This window comes from Lycium barbarum, chromosome 11 (genome assembly GCF_019175385.1).
Source record: "Lycium barbarum isolate Lr01 chromosome 11, ASM1917538v2, whole genome shotgun sequence".
Classification (NCBI taxonomy): Eukaryota; Viridiplantae; Streptophyta; class Magnoliopsida; order Solanales; family Solanaceae; genus Lycium; species Lycium barbarum.
Window position 1 is genome coordinate 11479844 of NC_083347.1, and position 9601 is coordinate 11489444.

At 46.4% G+C, this 9601-nt stretch overlaps 1 pseudogene; it reads left to right on the forward strand.

The window, feature by feature from the left end:
- The window catches only part of LOC132619420 (cytochrome P450 CYP72A219-like), a 58780-nt pseudogene extending 50285 nt beyond the window's left edge, over window positions 1–8495 (forward strand).
- The last annotated feature ends 1106 nt before the right edge of the window (window positions 8496–9601 follow it).

Below are 9601 nucleotides of genomic sequence, written 5' to 3' on the forward strand. Positions count from 1 at the left end.
GAATGGGTCACTGCACTTCTTAGCCAACATGTCCATGATAACCGGACGTGGGGCCACCTGTCACGTGGTCGATGGGTCGCCTAGAACCACGGTAGTATTTCGCTTCTTCCTGTGTTCACTGCACCTTCTCCTATCCGTATTCATTACGTTTTTGACTTTCAGGTTTACCCAAAGGCTAGGTGGATCCCAGGTCGGAGTCGGCAGCCGAACCCACAACATCGATACCCGAGTTTGACTCAGCGGGTGCATCTCGTACCCTTGCTGCTGCTGCTGCTGCTGCTGCCAAGAGGAAAAGGCCCTCGGACAAAGGACAAAAGTCGAAGAAGAGGGTGAGGAGCGTCACTCGGACCTTACGGGATGAAATAGAGCCCGACATTATTATTCGGAGAGTCGATGCCAATCCTCCCATGGCTTCGATCCCGGAGGAGGTTGTCGCCGTTACACCCCTTCCTTCTGCTGGTGAAGGGCTTTTAGTTCCAGTTTCACACACAGGTGCGGAAGAAATTCTTTCCCTGGCTCCTCTAAGGTCGATTGATTTCGTCGACATTTCAGGTGAAACTTCTTCCGAAGAAGCGCCCCTGCAAATGACAAAAAGACCCGGGGAGGCGGCAGCTGCTGAAGCCGGTCAATGGATGAGCCGATCCCGGAGATCGAAGTCCCCATTGACGTTCACCTGACACCCGAGCATGAGCCTGCTGCAACTACGGAGCCCCCGACTTTTGCTGAAGATACTGAGGCTGCTCCAAGTTCCTCTACTCTGGCTCCGAGGCCTGACGAATTTGAGGATATGTTCTTGGGCACTCCTCCCGCTACCGGCGAAGCTGCAGGATCCGGGCATCTCCCGATCCCTCGGGCCACGAGGTCAGCCAGCCGGATCTCCGAATCTGGGGCCAGGGACAGCTTGGTGAGTATCTTTCCGGCCCCAAGCGTGGAGCCGAGGAGAACAAACTCGGTTATGGTTACTGCCCCCGAGGACTGCAGCTTTCTTTCTCGCCCGGTGGGTGTGGCGAGCTATCTGCGGCCTCTTGTCTCGGATTCGGACAAGCGGAAGATGATCAGGGTCTCTTGGCAGTGCCTCATTAACGAGGGTATACATGCGGGCAACCGGGTAAGATTTTTTAGTCGTCCTTGCATAACTTCACTAAGAATTTTAGCCTTGTTTTGTTCAAGTTTTTAACTTGCTTCACTTGCAGAGTGTGGTGCTCGTCAACGAAGCCTTCATCCGCGCCCAGCAAGAGATGGATGATCTTAGGGGCCAACTGGATGCCCAGGGCCGGGAAACGGAGAAATATCTGCACCTTCTTCAGGAGAAGGAGGAGGAGTTGAACCGAGCAGTCGCTCTTTCCAATCTCCGACCCGAGCTTGACGCAGTGAAGGCCAAAAATCGTCAGTTAAAAATTGAGCTGGCCGCGATGACCGAATACAATCACAGTCTCGAAGCTGACAAGATCGGCCTTAGCCAAGACAACGCTCAAATTTCTTCGAGGCTCGGTGAGCTCGAAACCACCTTCTCCCAACTCCGGGGGGAGCTGGATTTGGTGAAATCGGACGCTGCGAGCCTGGCCGAGAGGAATCGGCTGCTCGAATTTGAGCGTGCCCGATACCAAGAGCGTGCAAGGGTGTTCGAGGAGAAGGCGGAGAGCAGGGCCCAGATGTGTGACGATCTAAAAAACGAGCTTAAGGAGACAGCCGATGTAAATGACACTCTCCAGGCCGAGCTTCAATCGGCCATCCAAATGCAGAATGTTCTTGGAGAGGCTCGGGATGCTCTAGCGGCAAAGTTATCCCAGGCCGAGGCCGATTTGGATGAAGCTTTGAAGAGCGTCGAGGCCGTCGAGGCTCATACTACCATTGCCGTTGAATATGAAAAATGGAAGTCTCGGAGGATCACCCTTGAGCAAGCCGAGCACGGTTTTACGGATCTGCCGGCCCTTATTCTCGAGGCTAAAAGAATCGAGGAAGAGGCAAAGGGTGCCCTCGGTTCTGACTCTGATGACTCCGAGCGGACAGTGCTCGAGCACTCCGACTCCAGCCATTCCGGATAGATTTGGGCCTGTACTTAGCCTTTTGTTATTTTATTTTTTGCCTTTGTAGGACTTTGATTTTTTTTTTTGATGTAAAAACACACCTTGTATAAATGAAAAATGCATCTTTCTTATTTCTTCGTTTGAATGTTCGCTATTATTTTTGCCCGAATTGTTGGTCCGTTTTAAGGACAAGCTGACTCGTAGTCATTAGTTCACTATGCCCGTAGGACTTACCTAATTCTTTGTAAATTCAGACGCCTCCAAATCACGATAGGCATTTCCTTAGGGCCGGTATTTTTCGGTAATATTTTAGGGCCGGTATTTTTTCGGGCACCCGAATCTCAGTCTTGGCTGAATTTTGACGTAACAGTCCCCAGTTGGGGAGGTTAAAAAATTTCGGCTCGGATCGTTGTGACCTCGTTGCCTTAGTCGAATTTTTTTTTGACGAAATTGGCTCGGTTCGCTATGACCTTGTCGCCTTTGTCGAATTTCGACCATAGTTCCCGGTATAGGGTGTGTGAATGAAGTAGTGCCGAAATACGGCGGTTATCACCGGGGTAAAGTCTTTTAACAGGAAGATAACCGAGATATTGCTATCCAAACTTTCGATAATTTTGCATTGCAAAGTGTTTGTATACATGAGAATTTTGTTTCCTTCTGCTCTTGCCGTAGCAAGTACTAAATGGACACGATTCATTTTGATCGTTTGGTCCTTACACCGAAACCTATAGCAGAAGGTCCGGCCTTGCTTTTGCCGTAGCAAACACTCGGTGGACACGATTCATTTTGATCGTTTGGTCCTTACATCGGAACCTAACATTTTTGGCCCGGTTTTGTTTGTTGAGGGCGGCCTCCGGAGTGGGTGTGATAGTCCCCTAGATCTTAGCCGAGCTGTAAGATCGGGTGAGTGCTATTAAGTCCCCATTCGTTGGGTGTGACCCCGAGAATCCGAACGTTTGCCCTTTATCTTTGTCAAGTAACACGTTGTACTTGTTGCGCCAATCCCAAGTTAAACCCATTGCGTTTATTTCGGCGTGTCCATTTTCTATCGCCGTGTTTAACAAGTGCACCGTTGTACCGGGGTTGATTTCCTCCCCTTCGACCGAGGATCCCAAATTTGCTAACGCATCGGCTTCGCTGTTCTGCTCCCTCGGTATGTGCTGTATGGTCCATTCTTTAAATCGATGTAGTATCACTTGGATTTTTTCAAGATACCTCTGCATCCGTTCATCCTTGACCTCGAAAACGCCGTTCACCTGGTTTACGACCAAAAGCGAATCGCACTTTGCCTCGACTATTTCGGCCCCCATACCTCGGGTCAGTTCCAAACCTGCAATCATATCCTCATACTCGGCTTCATTGTTAGTCAATTTAGCAATTCTAATGGACTGTCGAACAGCATCCCCGCCCGGGATTCTAAGGACAATTCCCAGCCCGGAACCTTTGAGGTTCGAGGCCCCGTCCGTATGTAGAGACCAAATACCCGAGGCCTTTCCCGGGGTCAGAAAAAGTTCTTTCTCGACCTCGGGGACCATAGTCGGGGCGAAATCTGCCACGAAGTCGGCCAAGATCTGGGACTTGATGGTCGTTCGAGGTTTGTACTCGATATTATACCCGCTAATTTCTACAGCCCATTTAGTTAGCCTACCCGATAATTCCGGTTTATGCATGATGTTTTTTAGGGGGTAAGTAGTTACTACACATATCGGATGGCATTGAAAGTAAGGCTTGAGCTTTTTAGAAGCGCTTACTAGTGCCAATGCCAATTTTTCCAGTTCTACTCACGTAATAGATAGGGAATTGTGTACCTGATTCTTCTCGGACCAAAACGCCACTTACCGCTACTTCGGAGACAGCAAGGTAGAGAAAAAGTCGCTCGTCCGTTTTTGGCGTGCGCAGCAGCGGTGGGCTGGACAGGTATCTTTTTAATTCTTGTAAAGCCTTTTGACACTCCGGTGTCCAAACGAAATCGTTCTTCTTCCTCAGTAAGGAGAAGAAGCGGTGGCTCTTGTCCGAGGATCTTAATATGAAACGACTTAGCGCCGCTATTCTTCCGGTGAGCCTCTGCACTCCTTTGACGTTGTTCACCACTTCGATATCCTCGATGGCCTTGATTTTGTCCGGATTGATTTCGATACCCCGATTCGACACCATGAAGCCCAAAAATTTACCGGACCGGACGTCGAAGGCGCATTTTTCTGGGTTAAGCTTCATGTTATACTTGCGGAGCACACCGAAGGTTTCCTGCAAATGCTTTAAATGGTCCTCTATTTCCAGGGACTTAACAACCATGTCGTCAATATAAACTTCTATTGTTTTTCCTATTTGTTCTTCGAACATCTCATTAACTAGGCGTTGGTACGTTGCACCGGCATTTTTTAGGCCAAAAGGCATGACATTATAACAGTAAGTCCCGTACCGGGTAATGAAGGATGTTTTCTCTTGATCCTCCGGGTGCATCCGAATTTGGTTATACCCGGAGTAAGCATGAGAAAACTTAACATCTCATGCCCGGCCGTAGCATCGATCATTCTGTCGATGTGAGGCAACGGAAATGAATCCTTCGGACATGCTTTATTTAAATCCTTGTAATCAACACACATTCGAAATTTATTACCTTTCTTGGGCACCACTACCACATTAGCCAGCCAATCCGGGTACTTTACCTCCCGGATAGAACCTATTTTTAAAAGCTTTGTTACCTCATCTTTTACGAAGGCGTGTTTTGCTTCCGCCATGGGCCTTCTCTTCTGCTTCACCGGGGGAAACTTCCCGTCCAAGCTAAGCTTGTGAGCTGCTACTTCTGGTGATATACCTGTCATATCTATATGGGACCATGCGAAGCAATCTGCATTAGCTCGAAGAAATTCAATTAACTCATTCCTGAGCCTCGGGGTTAGCCCCGTGCCCAGGTATACCTTTCTGTCCGGTAGGTACTCGAACAAGATGATCTGCTCCAGCTCCTCTACAGTCAACTTGGTTGCATCCGAGTCATCCGGCATGACAAACAATCTGGGTACATCGAAATCATCCCCTTCACACCCCAGATCCGACCCAACGTGCTTTGATTGCTATTTGGTGTCCTCTCCCCCGGTTAGACCTTCCTCCTTCTGAGCTGATTCTTTGGGCCAAGGTGTTGCTTCCTCAACTGCGAACATCTCCCTTGCAGCGGGTTGTTCACCTCGGATGGTTTTTATCCCTTCTGGGATGGGGAATTTCAGCAGTTGATGCAGTGTTGAGGGCACGACCCTCATGCTATGTATCCAGGGTCTGCCCAGTATTGCGTTATACTTCATGTCCCATTCGATCACATAGAACACCGTTTGCTGAATGGTGCCATCGACGTTCACGGGCAATGAGATTTCTCCCTTTGTGGTTTCGATTGCCATGTTGAACCCGCTGAGTACCCGGGCTACCGGTACGACCTGATCGAGCAGTCCTAGCTGTTCGACCACTCTCCACCGGATGATGTTGGCCGAGCTACCTAGGTCAATCAAAATACGTTTAACCTTAGTTTTAAAGATAAGTACAAAAATTACCAATGCATCATTGTGCGGTTGAATGATGCCCTCTGCGTCCTCGTTGCTGAAAGAGATAGAACCCTCGGGTAAATCATCTCGGCTGCGCTTCTCACGAACAACAGAAACCTTGGACCGTTTCATTACCAGCCCACGAGGGGCATCGATACCCCCAACTATCATGTTGACCGTATGTTGGGGTTCTACCAGCTCGACCCTTCGATGAGCCTCCCTTTCTTTGTAGTGACTTTTGGCTTGTTCACTAAGCAGTTCTCGGAGATGACCATTCTTCAGTAACCGGGCTACCTCCTCTCTCAACTGGCGACAATCCTCGGTTCTGTGACCATGGGTTACATGGTATTCACACACCATGCTCGGGTCCCGTTGGCCCGGATCCGACCTTAGAGGTCTCGGCCATCTTACGTCCGGGACACGACCGATGGCCGAGATGAGACCCGAGGTACTGACGTTGAAGTTGTACCCCGATATCTTTGGTGAGTCTTTGTTGCCGGCAGAGCTTCCGGCATCGCTCTTGAATGAGAGACCTCGGCTGTTCGATGGGCGCTCGACCCTTTTACTACCCCGACCGGAGAAACGGCTTGGGCTCACCCTTGATTTTTCCGACCTAAAACTTTGCTTCTCCGAATGGGAGTATGGCCGATACCTTTCCTTCGACGATTCAGCCTTTGTTTCGTAACCCTTCCTTAGTCTCTCAAAACTTTTATTCACATTTATCGGCCCCGGGGGGAGCTTGAATTGATCATCCTCCACCCGAATCTTCGACTCGTATTGGTTATGGACATCAGCCCATGTCACAGCCTCGTATTCCAGCAAGCTTTCTTTTAATTTGAACGAAGCTGTTGAACTTTGAACATTGAGCCCCTTTGTGAAAGCTTGTGCGACCCATTCTTCTGGAACCGGGGGGAGTTCCATCCGTTCCCTTTGTAATCGGTTGACGAATTCACGCAGTAACTCATCGTCTCTTTAGGTTATACGGAAAATATCGGCCTTACGGGCCTGCACCTTTTTGGCACCGGCGTGAACTTTGATGAAGGCATCAGCGAGCATTTCGAAAGAAGTGATCGAATGTTCGGGCAGATGGTCGTACCATGTCAATGCTCCTTTTGACAAGGTTTCCCCGAACCTTTTCAGCAATACCGATTCAATTTCGTCCTTCTCCATATCATTGCCTTTTATGGCGCATGTGTATGAGGTCACGTGTTCGTACGGGTCCGTTGTGCCGTCATATTTCTGGATATCTGGCATTTTAAACCTCTTCGGGATTAATTTCGGGGCTGCACTCGGAGGAAAAGGCCTTTGGATGTACCTCTTCGAATTCGTCCCCTTCAGTAAAGGCGGAGCCCCGGTATTTGATCCACCCGAGAGTTGTGTATTTCGACCCTCTTTTCGGTCGAGTCTACCCGCTTTGCCAAAGTCTTGAGCATATTCAGAACCTCGGTGGAAGAGCCAGCTCTGGATCCATTGCTCTCGATAACGCATGCCTCCTCCCTTCTGGGTTCAGCAACACCGCTCGTTTTTTCCGGGGTCGTTGTATCCCCTTCGTTTTGCAACCGGGCTATTGCGATTCCCTATTCGGCAATCGCCGCTCTCTACTCCTGCAACATTTCAAAAATTAAACGTAAGTCAATATTATCATTAGGTGTTCCCAGTTCTTTCCGGTCCTGTGCCCGGGACAAAGTAACAGAATTGTGGGTATTTAGAGGATCAATGGCCGGCAAGGTGGCATTCTCCTGGTCCACGGTGTTTTGACGGTTGAGGCCCTCCCTCGAATTAACGGGGTTAGGATCAGCGGGGTTTGGTGGTCCTCGTGGACCACTTCCTTCGTTTTCGGCCACGATTTCGTTGTTGACGTGACCAGATTGCCCACTGTCAGTCATTTAGTCTGTTTTTTCAGACACGAACAAAAGGTGTTTTTGATTTAGATGGGTAAGGTAGAGATCAAGATAAAAGACCACTATTATCCTAGCCCCACGGTGGGCGCCAAACTGTTTACCCCGGATTTGGATAATCAATAAAAATTGTAGGTGAGGTATAGGATATGTGGTTATATCTTGAACTTATTTGATAGAGAAAAGAAATATGTGACTATGCTACAAGGAGCGATCGATGACCAATGGTTTGCTCTAGACTCGTGTATCTACTAGCAAATAAGTGTTATTTGATTTAAGAAACATAAGAGATAAAGCACAATAAATATGGACCGAAATCTGATATGAGAGAGATTCTTATATATAGTTTGCTATTACAAAGAGTTTTTTTGATATGAGGAGCCAACCCTCTATAAAGAGGACAATGCCCTCTATTTATAGTGTTGCCCCATGGGCTTCATACAACATAAAGAATAATAGAATAAAGAAAAAGTTCTGAGTTGGATTAGGTAGACCGTACGATCTGACACCCGTATGACTGGCAGTTGAACATAGCAGGACGCCATCGACGCGTGGCAACTGCGCAACGGATCTCCCGGATCACCGGCCACGATCAAACGGACATACGACCTCGAACAACCCGGTCATGAAAGAACCGGACCAAATGATGCCCTTCCTCCGCTTCGGTCTAAGCGTTCCCCCGGTTCAGAACGGCAGTCTTCATGCACGCTCTTGTCCCTTTCTTCCCTCGGCCTTTGGTCTCACCGATTTGACACATACCCGGTTTTTACCGTATACAATGAGGCAAATGAATTCAGCCCAGAAAGAGTTAGTGAAGGTGTTGCAACTGCAATAAAGGGGAAATTTGGTTATTTCCCATTTGGCTATGGTCCTCGAGTATGCATTGGATAAAATTTTGCAATGTTAGAAGCTAAAGTCGCACTTGCCACATTTTTACAACATTTTACATTTGAAATTTCTTGTCTTATGCCCATGCCCCTTATCTTGTGGTGACACTCCAAGCTCAGTATGGAGCACAAGTAATATTACGTAAGTTGTAAATTCAGAATAATTTCAATTTGTTTGAAACCGAGGCATAGTAATCGTAACTTTGAAATCTGTGCTTTTTATAATCAAAGTTGTCAACGTACAAATCCTAGCATTCACAGTGAATTTGGTGCCTTAGTGGTGAAGATAATAGTGTGAAGAAAGGTGCCACATTCGACTTTAAAATTTTACTATTGCACATATATAAGTGAGATTTGACCGACTGTATTAGTATCAACATTTCTTTTTGCATTTTCAATATTACCATTAAAAAGATGGTCAAATTAATATCTCTGCACCAACTAAGGAGAAGCTAATGCAAAAAGGTGGAGCGAAAAGAGCCTCCTATTTAAGGAGAGGAGATGCAATCTATCTATCTATATTTATATATATAATAAATCTAGGCATAGACAAAGTGATGTGACATCTCTCTATGGCCACCATTCACATTTATCTTTTTTCTCATTTTTTCGCTTTTTTCCCCTTCTAATAAGCCTAAATATTTTGGTTTTCTTCTCCTTCCCTATGATTAATGTCCATTATTATATCTTGTAATAATTTGTAATTAAACAAAATTAAACATTACTCCTATTACGTTATTAGCAATTCCAAAGGACACTTTCTAACCTCCTAATTAATTACTCTTACACTTTTACCACTCCACTTCCTATGATTTTAATGTATATTGAATGTGATACTTATTTGGAATATGAAATGTTTAATCTTCGTGTATATAAATCAAACAAGACAACATGACTTGGGCACTGGTACGATTTTGACAATTTTCTGTTGCATCTTTGATAGTATTTGATCTTATCGCTTTCTCAATTCTAACCCTTTTTAGTTTCTTCTTGACATATTTTATTTTCTTGATTAAAACCCTTTATATTCCTCAAGTCCTTGCCACCTTACTGTTTGACTTATCATGTCGCCTTAGTAATAATATTGTAAATTTTCTTATATAGGTGAGTTTGGAGAAAGTTGATTGCTCATGCCACAATGGCGACATTAGAAATGGCTATGATGGTAGATAAGGTAAAAGGAAATTCTGAATTTTCTTTATTTCCCAGTTTTTTCCTTCTATTTCGTTTTTTCTTTTTGTTTGTGTAGAGATTATTCT